The sequence below is a fragment of the Phyllobates terribilis genome, unplaced genomic scaffold (assembly GCF_046119375.1).
Source record: "Phyllobates terribilis strain yellow unplaced genomic scaffold, ASM4611937v1 Scaffold_8__6_contigs__length_399053987, whole genome shotgun sequence".
Classification (NCBI taxonomy): Eukaryota; Metazoa; Chordata; class Amphibia; order Anura; family Dendrobatidae; genus Phyllobates; species Phyllobates terribilis.
In genome coordinates, this window is record NW_027362768.1 from 109040835 (window position 1) to 109063601 (window position 22767).

General features: G+C 47.8%; 1 long non-coding RNA gene across 2 annotated transcripts in view; it reads left to right on the forward strand.

The window, feature by feature from the left end:
* The first annotated feature begins 259 nt into the window (after window positions 1–259).
* LOC141156809 (uncharacterized) overlaps window positions 260–22767 on the forward strand; it is a 34288-nt gene continuing 11780 nt past the window's right edge. The window contains exons 1-5 of one of the 2 annotated variants that reach the window (XR_012247714.1): window positions 260–539; window positions 861–972; window positions 9958–10189; window positions 10540–10741; window positions 12176–12291. This is a non-coding gene — a long non-coding RNA (uncharacterized lncRNA). The remainder of the gene's footprint in view (window positions 540–860; window positions 973–9957; window positions 10190–10539; window positions 10742–12175; window positions 12292–22767) is intronic. The other variant, XR_012247715.1, reaches the window with a different exon arrangement.

Genomic DNA, 22767 nt, shown 5'->3' on the forward strand with positions numbered 1-22767 from the left:
GCCTATTGGGCCAATGACGTACTATTACTTCATATTGCTAAATGCGGTCCCGCGTCCAAAGTCGCGGTGATCGCATTAAATTTCCGGTGCCATCTTACCTAAGGGTAGATGGCATCGGCATCCAGTGTCGACCCCCCACAACCACGATCGCTGTGATTGGCTGTTCAGAATTGAACAGCCAATCACAGCATTTCTCACTGTTTCCAGAAATCAGATTGCTGGAAACAGTGATGTGCAGCCATTGATCGCACCAATCAGAGTGCCTGACCGGGAGGTGACCAGCCTGTGACCGTCCTACAGATCCTCACACTTGGTGAGGATTTCTACAGAGCGGTCATGTTTGATCACCTCTCCGCTGGGGCTTGTGGTGCCACAGAAGCACTTGTGACACCAAAGACCTTCTCGCTGGTGCTGCTGCTCTGGTGTCCTGCTGCGATCTCCTGGGTCCTGGGTCTCCAGCTCCGTGTCCTGCTGATGCGGTTCCTGCTCCAGAGCTTCCTCCAGAACCTGCTGCTGAAAGAAGAACAGGGAAGATTTTGGTAAGTCCATCTCTGTTCTCCCCTCATCCACCCCAATCTCACCCCCCTCTTTTTACCCCCCTCCACCCAGTTTTTTTTTTGTGTGCCCTGCAGCAGCCGAGCGCTGACTAGTGACTACGTCACTGATCAACATCCGTGCTCGCTGCTTTTCAGGACTTTTTTTGTCCCCGTCAATTCTTTCTCCCTCCCCCCTCACTTTGCACCACCTCCATGCGTGCATCCAGCAGCTGCCGAGAGTTGATCGGTGATGCAAATCACCGATCAGCACCCGCACTCGCTACTTTACCATTTTTTTTTCAACTAACCTTTTTTCTTTTTTAGAGGGCAGTCACGCTGTCCGATTGTGCGCCGTGCTGGGCCCTGCGGTGCCACAGAAGCCTGTGACACCACAATCGCCGCTCCTGCTCCAGAAGACATCTTACAGAAGACATCTGTAAGTAGGGATTTTTGGTCTCTCCTCATCCTCCTCAATCCCCCTCTCACTCCCTCTCCCCCTTCCCGTCCGTCTTTCTGCCACCAAGTGCTGATCATTACTTGATCAGTACTTGATCGCTCGACTGTTTTTCTGTTAAAAGTCTCGGATGCCGCACACAGCACGCAGAGAGTATGGCAGAGGTTTAATTCAAGATTTGCTTTCTCCACGCAGGGAGTGTAAATTTAAGTAACACAACAATAAAACAGTAAAATCGGACAATAAATGATTGTGGTTTAACTATAACACGGAAAGGATGAACAATACGGCGCAGTCCCAAAATTTCAGGCTGAATAAGAGAAGGTAGATTACTGGAGGCTTGCACTTATCTGTCCTTTAGGCTGAGTTCACACGATGCGTTTTTCATGCGTTTCCGCGTTTTTGCAGTTGCGTAAACGCCGCGGAAACGCATGAAAAACGCATGGTAGAAGGGCAGCAATGTTCCCCAATGGAAATCCGCATGTGCTGTGCCCATGATGCGGATTTTTCCGCAGCGTAAACGCTGCGGTCAAAAATCCGCAGCATGTCAATTAATTTTGCGGAAACGCTGCTCTTTTGCCGCCATTGACTTGCATTAAACCGCATGGAATCCGCATCACTGTATATGTTGATGCGCTTTTCATGCGGTCTAATGTGCGGATGGTACCCGGGTGTGGATGAGAGGACTCTCATCCAGACCCAGGTACCATTAAAAAAAAAAGAATAAAATAAAAAATATATATATTCTCACCTTCTGACGGCCCGCGCTGCGTCCTGCCGGCTTCCCGCGCACTTCGCGGTTGAATGAAGGACCTTCGCTGACGTCAGAGTCATGTGACGGGTCACGTGACGCTGACGTCGGAAGGTCCTACAGTCTTCACTGCCGGCAGCCGGGACCGATGAAGCAGGACACCGGGGGCCATCAGATGGTAACGTATAGATTTATTTTTTATTTTTTGACATCACACACTATATAAATCCATGCCGTTTGCATGGATTTATATAGTGTGAAGTTGACAAGCACTTTCCAAGTGATGCTAAAATCGCTTGGGAAGCGCTTGTCAACCCGCATGCGGAAATGAAAGTGAAGACCGCTTCATTTCCGCATGTCCCTGGCAGGAAACCGCATGTACAATCCGCATGCGTTTTTTCCTGCCAGAGAGATGCAGAAACGCTCAGGAAAAAATCCTGAGCATTTCTGCATCGTGTGCACATACCCTTAGCGATAACTACGTCCGTCTTCAGACACTCACTCCGGAGGATGTCCGTCTTCTGGCGACAGTGGGCTGTCTCGGGTCTCACCCACTGGGCCCCCAGTCCTTTGACCACACGACAGCGGGTCACGACTCCTTTAAGAGCCGTAGCAAGCTCCTCCGGCGTACAACAAACTGCATTAGGATCACTAATCCCGGGTGCGTCCTCACCCGTAGGTCACCGTCAGATGTCTGGAAAACTGTGGTGATGCAGGTAACTGAACGATCACTTTCTGTAGGCCCGGTACAGACCGCACGCCCTTTGTTTTTTTGCGGCAAGCTGTGCCACCCGTTCGTCCGTCACCGCAGACAGGTCAGCACGTCTCTATTTCACCGAGGACAGGGCACCACGTCTCTCTCTCGTCGGCAGGTCCGACTGTTTCTCCCCAACTCCCGGTCTGCTCTCCACAACCAACTGTCCCTTTCGCGCGAGCCCAGACACCTGACTTCCTCTCTTCCGTCCCTCTCCTCTGCCCCCCAGCACTGTCCAGGAACTCCCCCGTGCACTCGTAATCCCATCCCCTGGCACACTGGGCAGGATCCTGGCAGTTCCGGAGCTCCGCGCCTGTCCCTAGGCAAGTCTTCCTTCTTACACTCCCGCTCCCTTTGAGCTCGCCATTCCACGGGCGAGAGTTTTTTCACCAGGCGCTCACACTCTCTGACCTCTTGGATGATACGTTGCCAGAAGAACTGATCCTGAGTGTAGCGGATAGGCGGCACACCAGCCGTGGATCGTTCGGACCGGCGTAACGCAGTTGGAGCGCAGGGTACTTGAGAGTCGCTGAGGTTCCCAACTTCGCCCGGCCCAGCCTGACGGAGCGGTGGGCCCTCCTCTCTCGTGTGGGAAGCTGTGGGCGATGTGAGACTGGGATCGCAGCCACTATCGTCTCTTCCTCCTCATCATTGTAGACGGGTGCACTGGGTGTGGGATCTCTCGTCCATGTGCTGAGTTCTTCCTTCTTTTCCTCATTGCTAGACAAACAGGGCCGTAACATGCTTCGATGAATGATTCTAGTTGGAGTCGCTTCTTCCCCCTCAGGCTGAACCTCATACACCGGTCCTTCAGGACTAACTGTGCGTTTCACTCGATACGGGGTCGACTCCCACCATCTACTCAGCTTGCCCCGGGGTCTCTTGTCCCGTACCAACACCCGTTCTCCCGACTTAAGGGCTGTCCCCCGAAGAGGTGGCATTTCATGGTGCCTATGTTCCTTAAACTTCTGCTGCACCAACCTCCAATGAGTCTGCAACCGGTGACAATGCTCCCGGACCCAGGTAGATGGGCCTGTCCGGGGCCAGTCCTCCAAGGGATCTAGTTCGAGCTCGGTGATCTCCCTACCCTTTTGTCCGAACAGCAGGGTGTAAGGGGTGAACCATGTGGCACTATGTACCCAGTTATTATAGACCCACACCAGCTCGGCCACAAACTCCGGCCAGCGTACCTTCCGATCTTCTTCCAAGGTTCGAAGCATCTGGATCAAAGTTCTGTTGAAGCGTTCACAGGACCCATTCCCTTGCGGATGGTAAGGGGTGGTCCTAGACTTCTCGATCTTGTATAGCAGGTGCAGCTCCTCCATCACCCGTCCTTGGAAACAGGCTCCTTGATTGGAGTGAATTCTCTTCGAACAGCCATAGACCTTGATGAAGTCCCGACAGATAGCCTGGGCAGCAGATTCAGCTGTCTGATCCCTGGTCGGAGTTACCACCGCGAATTTCGTAAAGTGGTCGGTCATGACCAGGCAATGTCCATACCCGAGATGCGCCGGCCCGATTGTCAGGTAGTCGATCATCAACGCCTCTAAGGGTGCAGCTGTCATAATGGTCTGGACGGGGGCCCGCTGCTCTGGGGTTTTCACCAACTCACAACTCCGGCACTTCTGGCAGACGTTCTCCACTGCAACTTTTAGCTGGGGGTGTTACACCAGTCTCTGCAGCCACTGGAAGGTCTTTTCGGGTCCAAAGTGTGCTCCCCGCTCGTGTGCTTCCTTGGCCAGTGTCCCGATCACACTCTCTGGAACCACTACTTGTCAAGTGGGGCCGAACTCCCGTACCAACTGCACCCGTCTGTACAACAAGCCGTCCTGCAGGCTCAGTCTCTCCCACTGCCGCAGCATCTTCAGCCCCTCTGGCGTCAGGGTCCGCCTTTCTTCGTGGTTAGGGACTTGTTTCAAAGCCACCCACTGTCGCAACCGCGCAATCTCTCCATCCATTTGCTGTATCCGTACCCACTCGTCCCTGGGCCACCCCAACTCGTGTCCTTCTTTCACTTCCCTGATCTGTCCCTGCGTAGCGGACAACGGGCTGCCAACCCTCCGGAAGCTGGGCACCTCTTCGGCCTCCAGTTCTTCATCTCGGTCACGGTCGGGGTGCTCATGGGCCACCCTGGAGAGGGCGTCAGCATGCGTGTTTTCAGCCCTAGGCCGGTAGGTGATCTTATACCGGTACCAAGCCATGCGAGCCACCCATCGTTGTTCCAGGGCTCCCAACTTCGCGTTCTCCAGATGAGCCAACGGGTTGTTGTCTGTCTTCACCAACACTTCAGACCCCGACAAGTACTCCGCGAACTTTTCTGTCATTGCCCACACTAGGGCCAACAATTCCAGTTTAAAGGAGCTGTAATTGTCTGGGTTCTTCTCAGAGTTTCGGAGGGAGTGACTCGCATATGCTATCACACGCTCTCTCCCCTCCTGCTCCTGCAACAGCATGGCCCCTAGACCAAGGAGACTTCCATCGGTGTGAAGAACGAAGGGCTGAGAAAAGTCCAAGTAAGGCCAGTATGGGAGCTTCCATCAGGGCCATCTTCAAGGCCCTGAAGGCCTCCTCCTGTTCTCTTCCCCATTTCACTGTTCGATTTTTTGAGCCCGCAGGTATCCCTTGAAGGAGCTCCAGTAGTGGATTAGCGATGCGCATGAAATTTTTCACGAATCTGCGGTAATACCCTGTGAGTCCTAGGAAGGCCCGCACGTCCTTTACAGTCTTCGAGGTAGGCCACTCTTGCACGACGGCCACTTTCTCCCGACTGGGCCTGACTCCTTCACCGGACACCGTGTGCCCGAGGTACTCAACCTGCTTGCGGAATATATGACATTTTTGTGGCTTCACCTTCAGGCCGTGATTTCGAAGGCGACTCAAGACTTGCTCCAGTCGTCGTAGATGTTCCTGGAAGGTAGACGCATAGCCGATGATCTCATCGAGGTAGATCAGTGTGGCCTCAAAGTTCAGATCGCCTAAACATCTCTCCATCAAGTGCTGAAAGGTCCCGGGAGCGTTGGTTAGGCCAAAAGGCATCCGATTAAACTCGAAGAGTCCCATGGGCAACACGAATGCTGTCTTGGCGCGGTTGTGTTCAGCCACTGGCACTTGCCAGTATCCGCTGGCCAGATCCAGGGAGGAGAAGTATTTTGCCTTGCCTAGGGCGGATAGAGACTCCTCGATCCTGGGTAAAGGGTACGAGTCTCTTACGGTGCAAGCATTTAGCTGCCTGTAGTCCACACAGAATCGTAGGGTTCCATCCTTCTTCCTGACCAGAACAATTGGAGCCGCCCACGGACTCTGGCTTTCCCGAATCACCCCGTTCTGTATCTTATGGGCCAGCATTTCCTTCACCTCCTGGTTCATTTGCGGGGATATCTGTCTATACCGTTCCCGTACCGGAGCAGCATTTCCCGTAGGGATCTCATGGGTGATGGCCTCGGTACATCCAAAGTCGTCCTCATGTCGGGCAAAGACGTCCTGGTACCGTCCCAGCATCTCTTCGACCTGGTACACCTGTTCCGTCGTGAGCCCTGTCAAATCAGCACGCATCTGTTCTAGGATCTTTCGACCGTCCTTAGTCTGAGGTTGAGGAGACCCCGATCGTATGGTGATCGCCAGGGTCCAGGGATCACCCCTTACGGCTGACAATTGTATCGCAACTGGCGGTTTCAGCTGTTCTGGCATCCCCAGGATCTGGGCCATTTCAGTCCTGGCGGGAAGAATGAGCTCACTCGGATTCAGGTTCACGCATCGTACCACCACGTTTCCCTTATGGACGGTAGCCAAGGTCCACGCTACCAATAGACCCGGAGGCACCTTGTCCACGGTGGTTGACTCGATATGAATCTCTACCCCTACTAGTGGGGCGCAGGCTCGAACGGGCAAAGTGAGGACTGTCTGTCCTGGTGGTAAGGTGAGGGTGTTGGTCGCGGGTATTATCACCTTTCCCAGAACTTTTCGCCCACTCAAGGTCTCTTGCGCCTGGGCAACCCTGATCAGCTGCTGGAGGGCCTCCCTTTGAGGGGCTCTAGAGTTCCACCACCCTAGCGTGAGCTCTCGTGGTTCCCTAATCAGGATCTGCCCGATTTCCTTCAGCACGTTCATACCGAGGGTCACTGGTGGTCCTGGGCCGGCATCTCCGCCTGTCAGGACGACTCCTTTTCTTCCCACATCTTGTCCGCACACCCGGATGCGTAACCACACTATTCCTGTGACCGGAATGGGCAGTTGGTTAGCGGCTGTGAGCTTTATCAAGGGACCCCCTTCATTTCGTGCCATCTCTGGGTACTGCTGACGGAAATACGTTTCTCCCATGGTGGTCACTTGAGATCCCGTGTCGATCACGCAGTGAACCGCCCGTCCGCCAAGCTCGGCCCACACTGTCAGGCTCATGGATATTAAGTCTTCGGGACTCACTGCCTTCCTCAGCTCCGGGTTTCGTCCGTCACACCTGGAGCCCGTCAGTTTAACGGCTGCCGGGACAGAGGCCTTCCTCGACTGGCACAGCTCCTGGCGTAATGCCCCATGCCCCCACAATTCCAACACGTTGGTCCCTTGTCTGCAGGGGGTCGTCGGGCCACCCGATTTGGGCTCTGTTCCACCCCGGGGTCTGGTCTCGTCCTTTACTTCGCCCGGGGGTCTAGGGTCAACTGTTCCGGCTCTCACTGATTGAGCCACTCGAATATTGTACCACTCTTTTCGCATTTCTTGGATCTCCCGCCGCATCTCTCGGGCCCATTCTGGTTCGGCCGTGGGCGACGGGGGCACTGCTTTGCCCCGGATCATCCCTGCCAGGGTTACTACCCCCATCTCCTGTTCCCTCACGCGGGCCTCTGCCCCTGCCTATCGAAATGTCATACGCGGGTTGGTGCGCAAGCGCTCTCGCAAGGCCTGTCTCAGCTGCGCATCTCTGAGGCCGGCTATGAACTGGTCCCTAAGTACTAGGTCCGGGGGCCCCACTCCCACGTCTTCTAGATTCGTTTTCCTAGTGATGTAAGTGTACACACTCTGTAGGGCGTTGACATATTGGGTCACAGTCTCCCCCTCCCTTTGTACCTGTTGGAACAGTCGCATCCTTAACTCTGCCACATTAGTAGGGTCCCCATGCATTTATTCTAGGATCCGTACCACCTTTTCCACCGTATTTCGGTCAGTGGGGGAACGAAACATTACTGACTGTCGAGCTTCTCCTTCTAAAGCCAGCAAAGCTATCTCTGCTTGCATATCGGGGGTCATTGGGTGCATCCGTAACATGCTCTTAACCCGTTCTACCCAATCCCACAGCATCATGTTGTCTCCGGTAAACTTTATTATTCAACATGGCGCCCAGGGGTAGGCTAGCTGTAGGGGCTCTCGCACTGGCCTGGTCTGCCATGCCTGCAACTGCGTCTGGGGACGACATCCTGCCGACTACGCCAAATGTTAAACGGCTTGGATGCCGCACGCAGAGAGTATGGCATAGGTTTAATTCAAGATTTGGTTTCTCCACGCAGGGAGTGTAAATTTAAGTAACACAACAATAAAACAGTAAAATCGGACAATAAACGATTGTGGTTTAACTATAACACAGATAGGATGAACAATACGGCGCAGTCCCAAAAGGTCAGGCTGAATAAGAGAAGGTAGATTACTGGAGGCTTGCACTTATCTGTCTTTTAGCGATAACTACATCCGTCTTCAGACACTCACTCCGGAGGGTGTCCATCTTCTGGCGGCATTGGGCAGTCTCGGGTCTCACCCACTGAGCCCCCAGTCCTTTGACCACACGACAGAGGTCACGACTCCTTTAATTGCCGTAGCAAGCTCCTCCGGCATACAACAAACTGCGTTAGGATCACTAATCCCGGGTGCGTCCTCACCCGTAGGTCACCGTCAGATGTCTGGAAAACTGTGGTGATGCAGGTAACTGAACGATCACTTTCTGTAGGCCCGGTACAGACCGCACGCCCTTTGTTTTTTTGCGGCAAGCAGTGCCACCCGTTCGTCCATCACCGCAGACAGGTCAGCACATCTCTATTTCACCGAGGACAGGGCAGCACGTCTCTCTCTCGTTGTCGGCAGCTCCGACTGTTTCTCCCCAACTGCTGGTCTGCTCTCCACAACCAACTGTCCCTTTCGCTCGAGCCCAGACACCTGACTTCCTCTCTTCCGTCCCTCTCTTCTGTCCCCCAACACTGTCCAGGAAGTCCCCGATGCACTCTTAATCCCGTCCCCTGGCAACACTGGGCAGGACCCTGGCAGTTCCGGAGCTCCGCACCTGTCCCTAGACAAGTCTTCCTTCTTACACTTCCTGCAGCGGCCGAGCGCTGATCAGTGACCACAAATCACTTATCTGCACTCATGCTCGCTGTTTTACACAGCCTCATCCTTTGCACCACATGTGCGCTCACGCCCAGCAGCTGCCGTCCTGGTCTCCCTGCGCAGGGGGAACCTGAACAATTTTCTGTGCCAGTCTGTGACCATGAGCTATCCCCATCCTGTAAGTGAGCTCCTGTCTGTGACATAACCTCATAGAGAAGTACAGTCAGAGAGTGGGGAGCTGTGGCAGATATCATTTTGGAGTTAATACCAATTGTGCGGCTATGCACCATTATGCTAAGATCAACACAGAGGGCACATAACCGCCATATCACAATTTATGGTGCATAGCAGCATATACAAAGTTCTGCTGTCAGGCTCCCAGCTTCAATTGTTTGTCTTGGAGGTATATCTATATGCACAGGAGGTTATACTTTAGAGGAGGCAGCATATAATGACATAGGTGACAAAAATACGATATGATGCAGTCGTACCATCCAACACTTTGTAATTAACAAAATGTAAGGTGTAAAAATAATGTGGCTTATATTCTCTCATATATTGAGCCAAAATTGCACGAGGCAATCCCAACTTTAATAATTAGTATGTTGGTGATGATTTAAACCCACGCCACATGTTGGTCTATGGGCGCATAGGGAAGAATCAGGCTGCACTCGGATGTAGTCCGAGTGCAGTGCAGCTGTCGAGCACAAATGGAAGGGACTGTGTGTTAGTGCCTACTCCTAGTGCTACACGCCAGGAGTACTCTTGAACGAGGAGCCAGAGCCAATTTGCAATGGCGCCCAGATCAAGTGTTGTCCGGATGTGGCACCATACCGCACATCCGATCAACCCCGATTCCATTGCCTATAGCAATCGGCAGCTATCTGTCTCGGGCTGTTAACCAACAAAATGTAACCCCGATCTACAGCCGTGATCAAAATAAAGGGGCACGTAACAACGGTAACACATGGTTGAGATATATAGATGATGTACTTTTGCTATGGGCAGGTACCAGGACGGAATGTGAGACCTTTATTGACGAGCTCAATGCCAACAGCCTAAACATCAGACTTACATCGAACGTCTCCAACTCAGAAATAGACTATCTGGATTTAAAATTGCTAAACGTGGATAACCATATTTGCACGACTCTTTTTAGGAAGACCACGGCCACACATTATACGAGTTTCCATCCCACGCATCTACGGAACGGTATCCCGAAGGGACAATTTCTTAGACTCCAGAGAAATTGCACCACGGTTGAGGAGTTCCAGCGGCAGTCCAAGGACCTTTCTCAACGATTCAAGACGAGGGGTTATCCACGTCGCGTTATTTCTGAGGCGTTTAGGGACGCAAAAGGGAGGAATCGAGCTGAACTTCTACGAACACAAGTAGGCAACTCACCTAGACCTCTTAATTTAATCACAACTTACAACAACCAATGGCAGGATGTTCGGAAGATTCTCACTAAAAACTGGGGAATCCTTCTTTGTGAACCCAAACTAATCAAACACATTGCGGCATCCCCTAATATGGTGGCCCGCAGAGCAAGGAATCTGAAGGACAATCTCTGCCGAAGCCACTATACTCGACCATTGGTGAGACTGAAAGGAGGAGGCAGAATCTTTGGCACATACCCCTGTGGGGGTTGCAACATCTGCCAATATACTGCAGCACGAGAATGCATAACATTGCCAATCCCCCCCCACCAGATTCGATCTAAAATCTACTTTAATTGCAGATCACGGAATTTGGCCTACGCCCTGATTTATGGTTGCCCGAAGATTTATGTCGGACAGACATCTCAAGAACTCAAGAAAAGAGTTCAACAACACATCTCGAATATATCAACGGCCAGGAGGGACCGGCATTTGGATAAAACAATCACATCAGTGGCGGCACATTACTTGGAAGTCCATAATAGCCGATTGACCGGCTTACAGGTAATTGGACTTGAACAGATTTATACGAATATAAGAGGGGGTAACTGTACTAATGCTCTCCTATGATGTGAAGCCAAATGGATTTATAATTTACAAAGTTTGGCTCCTCTGGGTCTTAATGGAGAACTGCTATTTACGGGCTTTTACAAACAGCTCTGATCTGTGTCCCGGTTATCTTAGCTCTTGTCGTCTTTATGCCTCCTTTATAGGGCGACATGTTGGGAGATTTCAGTTGAGATAAAGCACCCAAAACCTGTTTCACGATCCTGTGAACAAACCATAATCAAATTATTTGTGAAAAGTGGTGACAGAAGTCCATGGGGTGACCCAAGAATAAAGGAAAATAGGAGGTAACATCTGGTGATCTATATCGTGGACCAGGTCCGAATGGTGGATGATGGATGAGCACCATTTCTTGGACTAAATTAGAACTCTATCCTGATATCTCCCAGCAAGAATGATACACCATTGTACTATGATAACACAGAAGAAGTTGACCCTCAGAACTTTTAGCTTTGACATCCCTCATCTCGTTTAACCCTAGAACACGCAACCATAGAAATCTACATTTTCACATACCTGGGGCCCTTTAGGCCTGTGTGCAAATAACATGGAGTAACTCAAATAGAAATACTTTTCAAAGTTTATTTGAGATGTGAATATTTCAAAACATTATAATTATGTGCATAAAACAAAAAAAAGTAATTACACTGGCTTAAAACGCCCAATATATGCATTCTATATAATTCTTTATATATATATAACGATTTTTTTGTCTAAAAGTTTGTTTATATAAAAGTTGTAGTAAACATGGTGCAGGAATATTTCTTTTCAAAAACTTTCCTTTTCAGCTTTACTGATTACCCCAACAATTTTCACATATTATTTTTTCGGAAGAATGTTCCTTGAAGACATTTTGTCCACAAGTAGTACAGAAACGCTCAGATTTCCTTTCCTTCTTTTCTGGACAAATATAACAGCGCTTTCTTTTTTTTTCTCTTGGCTCTGGATGTTCCTGAAAATGTATACCACATCGGATCATAGCTTCCGTAATTTGCCTTGGCAAGCATTTCGTGTTGCTTCGCTCCATCATTGTAGGCATCAAAAGTTCATAGCAAAGTTCCGCCAAGAATAGATGTCTCTTGTCCTTCCTGTTGGCATGGAATTCTGGATGAGTTTCACTATAAACAATATAGCTATTGAGGGCTGACACATCAAGGATATTATAAAAAATGACTACAGGCCAACATTTTGTCTGCCTCTTGCACGAATACTCTCCAATCATTTCATCCATCTTGTCTACACCTCATTTGTTTTATTATAATGCAGTATGATTTCAGGTTTCTGTTTCTTGTCATCGGTGTCAATACTTCCATCATGATGCATTGTACTCAGTAATATCACAGATTTTTCTTTCTTTCTTTGCTTTATAAGATACCATTGTCGCTTGATTGCAGAAACCAAAGACACTCTCATAAAGTGGTCGCTTGGGATTGTGCTTCATGATTGGAGGAATTTCGCGGCGGTTTGGCCTCATAGTATCAACAAGTGTGAGTTTTTTCTGAAACAAAAATTTGCCCAGTTCCAGATTGGTAAAGTAGTTGTCCATTGTTATATTTTTTCCAGAATTGAAAATTGGTACTGCAAGTTTTTTTACTATGTCAGAACATAGGTCTTTCTGGACAGGAGCATCAGCTTCTTTGCCACAGTAAATCAGACCATCCATGCCATAATAGCTTGTAGAATCACACATCCAGAAAATTTTTATGTCATACTTGGCAGGTTTACTGGGCATATACTGAATGAATTTGCAACGTCCCCTAAAGGCAAGAAATTGCTCATCCACTGTCACATTGTCATTAGAATGGTAAAGCTTTGTACAGATTTTGATGAAAAGATTCCAGATGTAGCTAATAGGGGATAATTTATCTGTTTCCAACCTCACAGAACGAGTTCTCTTATCATCAATACAAAGGCTTCTCCGAATATTCTCAAATCTATTGACTGACATTGTAGCTTTGTAGTGTGGATCTGAAAAAGGGTTCAGAAATAATTCTGTGACTGGAACATCGTACGATTTTGTACACCCTGCCAGAAGAGTAAGGGCAATATAACCATATAGTTCCTCTTTTGTTATATTTTTCCATGTTTTTTTTTTCTTCCTGAAGCGATATGTTTTCCCTCTAAGTCAGAGGTCCCCAACCGCCGGTCCGCGGACCAGGACCGGGCCGTTGGGGTTTTTCAGCCGGTCCGCGGGGAGAGGGGGCCCCTCCAGCCTCCAGCAGGGCCGCCATCAGGGCATGACTGCCCTGACTCCAGTATGGGGCCCGGCCGGTAGGAGCCCCCTCGGAGCCCCCCTCTTGTGCGTCTCTCTCCTCATGGGGCCCCCGGCCGCATGCTAAGCGCCGGGTCCGGGACATCTTAGCGCTGCGCTGCTGCGGCAGCACCTTCATGATTCCCCTGACTTCCGGTCATGTGACGGCGCCGTCACATGGCCGGAAGTCAGGAGAACCTGGTGTCAGCGATTTGGACGAGCGCCAGGATTCTGCAGGGATCGCATGGGGGTAAGTATAACAAGTTTTATTTTTTTTAAAATACAATTAACTAGGAGTGGGGGGAATGGGAGATGCACATGGGGGGAGGGGAGAGATGAGAGATGCACATGGGGGAGGGGAGAGATGAGAGATCCACATGGGGGGAGGGGAGAGATGAGAGATGCACATGGGGGAGGGGAGAGATGAGAGATCCACATGGGGGGGAGGGGAGAGATGAGAGATGCACATGGGGGAGGGGAGAGATGAGAGATCCACATGGGGGGAGGGGAGAGATGAGAGATGCACATGGGGGGAGGGGAGAGATGAGAGATGCACATGGGGGGAGGGGAGAGATGAGAGATGCACATGGGGGGAGGGGAGAGATGAGAGATGCACATGGGAGGGAGGGGAGAGATGAGAGATGCACGGGGGGGTGAGAGATGCACGGGGGGGTAAGAGATGCACGGGGGGGATGAGAGATGCACGGGGGGGATGAGAGATGCACGGGGGGTGGATGAGAGATGCATGGGGGGGTGAGAGATGCACGGGGGGGATGAGAGATGCACGGGGGGTGGATGAGAGATGCACGGGGGGGTGAGAGATGCACGGGGGGGATGAGAGATGCACGGAGGGGATGAGAGATGCACGGGGGGTGGATGAGAGATGCACGGAGGGGGATGAGAGATGCACGGAGGGGGATGAGAGATGCACGGGGGTGAGCTGCACATGGGGGGGTGAGAGATGCACATGGGGGGGTTATGTTTACATAACTTTGTTGCCTTATGAAGGGCGGGGGGGGCCCCCAAAAATTTCTTGCACAGGGGCCCACTACAGTCTGTGTCCGCCCCTGGGATGAAGTAAATGCAGCTGAACAGCAGCTGTCAGGACAGCTGCCCTGTCCTGCTGCAGGGCGTGATGGGGCCTCAGTGATGCGGCTCCTGGCACAGCACATTATGTGGGGCTCCTGGCATAGCTCCTGGCGGGGACCTGGTCTACACTATATGATAAGTATGCACTAAACTCCAAATCCCTCCATTACCCCACCCCCATATGACCAAAGCCCCGCCCACCCCACCCCCTCCTTGCTGGGCCATGGAAAAATGATCTTGCTTCAAGCCGGTCCCTGGTGCAAAAAAGGTTGGGGACCACTGCTCTAAGTAACAGTACAGACAAAAAGACTGAGGATCAAATGTAAACCAAGTACAGGCCTAAAAGGCCCCAGGTATGTGAATATGGGGTAGTCCGAAAAAAGAGTTGATTTACCGAAATGCCTATAACATAAAAATATATGAACAACTGGAAATTACTAACAACTATATACAGTTATATGAAAAAGTTTGGGCACCCCTATTAATCTTAAGCTTAATGTTTTATAAAAATTGGTGTTTTTGCAACAGCTATTTCAGTTTGATATATGTAATAACTGTTGGACACAGTAATGTTTCTGCCTTGAAATGAGGTTTATTGTACTAACAGAAAATGTGCAATCTGCATTCAAACAAAATTTGACAGGTGCATAAGTATGGGCACCTCACCAGAAAAGTGACATTAATATTTAGTAGATCCTCCTTTTGCAAAAATAACAGCCTCTAGTCGCTTCCTGTAGCTTTTAATGATTTCCTGGATCCTGGATGAAGGTATTTTTGACCATTCCTCTTTACAAAACAATTCCAGTTCAGTTAAGTTTGATGGTCACTGAGCATGGACAGCCCTCTTCAAATGATCCCACAGATGTTCAATGATATTCAGGTCTGGGGACTGGGATGGCCATTCCAGAACATTGTAACTGTTCCTCTGCATGAATGCCCGAGTAGATTTGGAGCGGTGTTTTGGATCATTGTCTTGCTGAAAGATCCATCCCCTGCGTAACTTCAACTTTGTCACTGATTCTTGAACATTATTGTCAAGAATCTGCTGATACTGAGTGGAATCCATGCGTCCCTCAACTTTAACAAGATTCCTGGTGCCGGCATTGGCCACACAGCCCCAAAGCATGATGGAACCTCCACCAAATTTTACTGTGGGAAGCAAGTGTTTTTCTTGGAATGCTGTTTTTTTGCCGCCATGCATAACGCCTTTTTGTATGATCAAACAATTCAATCTTGGTTTCATCAGTCCACAGGACCTTCTTCCAAAAAGAAATTGGCTTCTCCAAATGTGCTTTTGCATACCTCAGCCGACTCTTTGTGGCATGCTTGCAGAAACGGCTTCTTTCGCATCACTCTCCCATACAGCTTCTCCTTGTGCAAAGTGCGTTGTATAGTTGACCGATGCACAGTGACACCATCTTCAACAAGTTGATGCTGCAGCTCTCTGGAGGTGGTCTGTGGATTGTCCTTGACTGATCTCACCATTCTTCTTCTCTGCCTTTCTGATGTTTTTCTTGGCCTGCCACTTCTGGCCTTAACAAGAACTGTCCCTGTGTTCTTTCATTTCCTTACTATGTTCCTCACAGTGGAAACTGACAGGTTAAATCTCTGAGACAGCTTTTTGTATCCTTACCCTGAACCACTATGTTGAATAATCTTTGTTTTCAGATCATTTGACAGTTGTTTTGAGGAGCCCATGATGCCACCCTTCAGAGGAGATTCAAACAGGAGAACAACTTGCAAGTGGCCACTTTAAGTAGCTTTTCTCATGATTGCATACACCTGGCTATGAAGTTCAAAGCTCAATGAGGTTACAAAACCAAAAAAAGTGCTTTAGTAAGTCAGTAAAAAGTAGGCAGGAGTATTTAAAACAAGAAAATGATATGGGTGCCCATACTTATGCACCTGTCAAATTTTGTTTGAATGCAGATTGCACATTTACTGTTTGTACAATAAACCTCATTTCAAGGCAGAAACATTACTGTGTCCAACAGTTATTACATATATCAAACTGAAATAGCTGCTGCAAAAACACCAATTTTTATAAAACATTAAGCTTAAGATTAATAGGGGTGCCCAAACTTTTTCATATAACTGTACCTGAGGAATACCTAGAGTTTCAAAATTCTAACTAAAGTAATCTTGCAGAAAATAGAAAACAAGTAACCTAGCAGGCCTGCGAGGCCCCAGGTATGCGTTCTAGGGTTAAGGAAAATCTGTGACATGGATTTCATTTCCTTGATATCTTACATCTCTGTGGTGGCCAATATCTACCAGCTGGCCCCCTACATTTTGGGCCTTCTTCCTTCTAGATTTAGGTTGGCAGGAGTATTACATCCCTCCCCAGGATCGTGTATTTTGTCTATGCACTATGTTGGTACTTAATAAAGGCATATGTGGATAATCATTAGTGATATCAGAATATATATTTGAACATAGACCAAGGTTGCTTGAAGATTATCGGAGCATTCAGCTCCGTATGGTCCAGAAAATGGGAGTATGGTGCCCTTTTATTTACATCTTGTTGCATTTCCTGGTCGTGGAGGGATCCAGGATCTGTACCCCTCTGAGACGGGAGGGAGCTACAGTCCTTTTGGATTGGTTATGATAACCACCTTCCCCTGACCTGGCTACTTAATTGTGGCACCACACGGCATTACCGGTTTGGGCGATCCACAGCTGCTTGGCCCAGCAGTTGTTACGTGCCCCTTTATTTTGATCACGGCTGTAGATTGGGGTTACATTTTGTTGGTTAACAGCCCGAGACAGATAGCTGCCGATTGCTATAGGCAATGGAACCGGGGTTGATCGGATGTGCGGTATGGTGCCACATCCGGACAACACTTGATCTGGGCGCCATTGCAAATTGGCTCTGGCTCCTCGTTCAAGAGTACTCCTGGCGTGTAGCACTAGGAGTAGGCACTAACACACAGTCCCTTCCATTTGTGCTCGACAGCTGCACTGCACTCGGACTACATCCGAGTGCAGCCTGATTCTTCCCTATGCACCCATAGACCAACGTGTGGCGTGGGTTTAAATCATCACCAACATACTAATTATTAAAGTTGGGATTGCGTCGTGCAATTTTGGCTCAATATATGAGAGAATATAAGCCACATTATTTTTACACCTTACATTTTGTTAATTACAAAGTGTTGGATGGTACGACTGCATCATATCGTATTTTTGTCACCTATGTCACTATATGCTGCCTCCTCTAAAGTATAACCTCCTGCGCATATAGATGTACCTCCAAGACAAACAATTGAAGCTGGGAGCCTGACAGCAGAACTTTGTATATGCTGCTATGCACCATAAATTGTGATATGGCGGTTATGTGCCCTCAGTGTTGATCTTAGCATAATGGTGCATAGCCGCACAATTGGTATTAACTCAAAAATGATATCTGCCACAGCTCCCCACTCTCTGACTGTACTTCTCTATGAGGTTATGTCACAGACAGGAGCTCACTTACAGGATGGGGATAGCTCGTGGTCACAGACTGGCACGGAAAATTGTTCAGGTTCCCCCTGCGCAGGGAGACCAGGACGTAACTCTAATATCTCTGGCTTCTGTTTGGCTTCTGTTTGGTTGCTTAGAAACGGGGGCATTGTGCCATCCATTACGCATGCGTCTGGAGGCGAGGGACGGCCCGCTGGCAACATTAGTTCCCTTGGATACGGGAACACCTCACGTGGTCCGGGGGGGCACACAGTGCGCCTGCGCTGCTGCCTCAGACTTCCGTCTTCCGCACCGCTACTTTGTCATGCGCGCGATCTCAGCGTTCTCCGAGCAACAGCTGACTACCTGGTAATTAGTCATTACTGAATGTATTTATAGACTAGCACATGGACGTGCACCATACAGACCCCTGACGAAGCCACCGTGCATGGTGATACGCGTTGGGTTGCTAGGACCCATCTACACCTTTCAGTGCAACAGACTTTCCAGCATGTGACATTGCTCACAGGGCTTATTACTGGTTGGGTTCGTATTGGGCTGATGCAGCACTCTGTATTTACAACAACTCATACATGATAGGGACACCCCCTTTGATTGAGCTTCTTGGCAATATTAGGGTTACTGGGGGCTATTATCAACCACTGTAGCTTTTTTGTTTATATTCACAATGGTGTGTTTACATGCAAGTCTTGTTATTAAGAACGCGTGAACCCCGATATAATGTGAACCCTAATTTAGCTGTTTTTTTGTGGAATTATATCCTGCATTGTTTACCTTCTACCATATACACTGTGTGCATTATTATTAGGCAAGTTGTATTTTAGAGGATTATTTTTATTATTGATCAACAACTATGTTTTCAATCAACCCAAAAGACTCATAAATATCCAAGCTTAATATATTTGGAAGTTGGAGTGTTTTTTTTTTCTTAGATTTGGCTATCTTAGGAGGATATCTGTTTGTGCAGGTAACTATAACTGTTCAGAATTATTAGGCAACTTAATAAAAAACAAATATCCCATCTCACTTGTTTATTTTCACCAGGTAAACCAATATCAGTGCACAAAATTTAGAAATAAACATTTCGGACATGCAAAAACAAAAAAAATTAGTGATCAATATAGCCACCTGTCTTTATGATGACACTCAAAAGCCTTCCATCCATAGATTCTGTCAGTTGCTTGATTTGTTTTCAATCAACATTGCGTGCAGCAGCCACCACAGCCTCCCAGACACTGTTCCGAGAAGTGTACTGTTTTCCCTCCCTGTAGATCTCACATTTTATGATGGACCACAGGTTCTCTATGGGGTTCAGATCAGGAGAACAAGGGGGCCATGTCATTATTTTTTCTTCTTTTAGACCTTTACTGGCCAGCCACGCTGTGGAGTAGTTGGATGCATATGATGGAGCATTGTCCTGCAAGAAAATCATGTTTTTCTTGAACGATACCGACTTCTTCCTGTACCACTGCTTGAAGAAGTTGTCTTCCAGAAACTGGCAGTAGGTCTGGGAGTTGAGCTTCACTCCATCCTCATCCCGAAAAGGTCCCACAAGTTCATCTTTAATGATACCAGCCCATACCAGTACCCCACCTCCACCTTGCTGGCCTCTGAGTCGGAGTGTAGCTCTCTGTCCTTTACTGATCCAGCCTCTGGCCCATCCATCTGGCCCATAAAGAGTCACTCTCATTTCATCAGTCCATAAAACCTTTGAAAAATCAGTCTTAAGATATTTCTTGGCCCATTCTTATGTTTCTTTTTCAAAGGTGGTCGTTTTTCAGCCTTCCTTAGCTTGAGCTTGGCCATGTCCCTGAGTATCGCACACCTTGTGCTTTTTGATACTCCAGCAATGTTGCAGCTCTGAAATATGGCAAAACTGGTGGCGAATGGCATCTTGGCAGCTTCACGCTTGATTTTCCTCAATTCATGGGCAGTTATTTTGCACCTTTTTTGGCCAACACGATTCTTGCGACCCTGTTGGCTACTTGCCATGAAACGCTTGATTGTTCGGTGATCACGCTTCAAAAGTTTGGAAATTTCAAGACTGTTGCCTCCCTCTGCAAGACATCTCACAATTTTGGACTTTTCAGAGCCCGTCAAATATCTCTTCTGACCCATTTTCCCAAAGGAAAGGAAGTTGTCTAATAATTAAGCACACCTTATATAGGGTGTTGATGTCATTAGTCAACACCCCTCCTCATTACAGAGATACACATCACCAGATTTACTTAATTAGTAGTTGGCTCTCAAGCCTATGCAGCTTGGAGTAGGACAACATGTATAAAAAGTATCATGTGATCAAAATACTCATTTGCCTAATAATTCTGCACACAGTGTACTCCGGGCTAGTGCAATACTGATCGTCACAGAGCTTCTACAAAGCCTGTGTTCCACTGTTGAATGTACAACATCATGTTTATAATAAGTGTTCCAACCACGAAGGGCCACTGCAGTGGTGGATCAGAGGGACATTAGGATCCCTCCACAGTTCTTGGTCAAACAGGCCTTCCCAGCTCTGGACACTATCGCCTGGTTATATCCTTGGACCAGGTCATATTGGGCTTTTACAGCAATTTGTGTCCAGTACAGCCCGTACATAACAGTAATATTATTCTTGATTGTATGATTGAAGACCGTTAGGGTCTCCAAGGCTGGATATTCATCACTGCACACTTATGTTCCCAGTCGCGGGGATATTTTAAAACATATGGTTTTGTGTATATCTTAAACAGTGTTTAACTGCTGTATCGCCTATACATTTATTTTTGGGCATTCATTGCCCGGGCAAGTGTAATATTGACCACCACAGAGTCACCATAAAGCCTGTTGTTCATTCTATGCATGTGGATTGCTTTGCGTCCAGGATTTGTCTTAATTATGAAAGGTTATTGAAGTAGTGGGATTGACTAGGAATGGAAGGTATTTCGTCCCTCATTCCTTTTTTAATGGTGTTTTAAGATTTTTTGTTGGTATGTCCATGTGTTGAATAAAAATTCTTGACATTTTGTAAACATCATTTGAATTGATTATTGGTGGTGACCACTGCTGTTATGCATGTCCTCTTTCCTTCTTCACTTCATGGTTCTTTAGAGACATGCTGCATGTAGATCCCTAACTTTGGATGGTGCCCTCCTAATTTGTAAACCTCTCTTCAAGTCCCTCTCTGCTTGAGGTACCACAGCCTGCAGTACTGTCCGCAAAAATCAGAGAGGTCTCCCGAAGTTGCTAATTGGGCAGCTGCTCAGAAGGGGTGAGGGCAGAGCCCAATGTAGCGACCACCTGCTGGTGATCAAGTACAAGGACAAAGAGGGATGTCCTTCTATTGACCACCATACATGGTGATGGCAGCACCCTCAGCACTGTACGAGGTTCCACTACACAGGTCGTCAAACCAGACTGTGTAGTGGGGTACAACAAGTACATGGGGGGAGTTGATCTCTCTGATCAAGTCCTCCAGCCATACAGTGCACAACGCTTTCCTTCTGTCACAATGTGCAGGCCAGACTTCTATGTCGTACCTTCACTTCCAGGAGGTAGTTATCAAGGCCCTGATATTTGGCAGTGGTGACGGAGCGGGCTCCAGTACTTCCGGAACTGAAGGAACTTGAATTGTACCAGGCCAGCATTTCCCAGGGAAGGTCCCTCAAGTCACAAAAAAAGTTAAGTCACAAAAGAGGTGCTGAGTGTGTTATAAAAGTGGAATACGCAAAGACACCACTTATCAATGCGAAACCTACCCCGACAAACCTGGCCTGTGCATGACAGAATGCTTCAGAAGGTACTGTACCATACTTCCATGGACTACTAAATTAATTTCTGATGTAGTACAACCTGACGAACACTACACAACTGACGTAGTGTTCTTTTGGTTGTCATACGTCAGTTGTGTAGTGTTCGTCAGGTTGTCCTACACAACTAACGTATGACGCTACATTATAAATTTTACAAATCAGGTATTAGTTCAAAAAAGGGGGCACTTGTTGGGCATTTCCACTGTTTAAGCACATCAGGGGCTCTGAGAACGTGACATGACGCCCACAGACAATTCCATCAAAGCCTGCATTCCAAAGCGTCACTCCTTTCCTTTCGAGCCCTGACATGCGCCCAAACAGTAGTTTTCTCAAACACATAGGGTATCAGCGCACTCAGGAGAAATTGCACAACAACTTTTGGGGTCCAATTTCTCCTGTTACCCTCGTGAAAATAAAAAAATTGCGGCTAAAAGATTGGTTTTGTGGAAAAAAAAAGATTTTTTTTTCCACGGCTCTACATCATGAACTTTTGAGAAACACTTGGGGGATCAAAGTGCTCACAAAACATCTAAATAAGTTCCTTAAGGGGTCTAGTTTCCAAAATGGGGTCATTTCTGGGGGGTTTCCACTGTTTCGGCACATGAGGGGCTCTTCAAACGCGACATGGCTGTCAATTCCAGCGAGTTTTGCATTGAAAGCGTCAAAGGATGCTCCTTCCCTTATGAGCTCTGCCGTGCGTCCAAATAATGGTTTTCCTGCACATATGAGGTATCAGCGTACTCAGGAGAAATTGCACAACAACTTTTGGGGCTCAATTTCTCCCTTGTGAAAATAAAAAAAATAGGGTCTAAAGTAAAATTTTAGTGAAAAAAAGTTAAATGTTAATTTTTTCCTTCCACATTGCTTCAGTTCCTGTGAAGCACGTGAAGGGTTAATAAAGTTATTGAATGTGGTTTTGAGCATCTTGAGGGGTACAGTTTTTATAATGGTGTCACTTTTGGGTATTTTCTGTCATGTAGACCCCTCAAGGTCACTTCAAATGTGATGTGGTCCCTAAAAAAATAGTTTTGTAAATTTTGTTGTAAAAATGAGAAATCGCTGGTCAACTTTTAATCCTTATAACTTCCTAACAAAAAAAATAAAAATTTCGATCCAAAATTGTGCTGATGTAAAGTAGACATGTGGGAAATGTTATTTATTAACTATTTTGTGTAACATATCTCTCTGATTTAAGGGCATAAAAAATTAAAATTTTGAAAATTGCTACATTTTTCGCCAAAATTCCAATTGTTTGACAAATAAACGCAAGTAATATCGAAGAAATTGTACCACTATCAGGAAGTACAATATGTCACGAAAAAATCTCAGAATCAGTGGGATCCGTTGAAGTGTTCCAGAGTAATTAACTC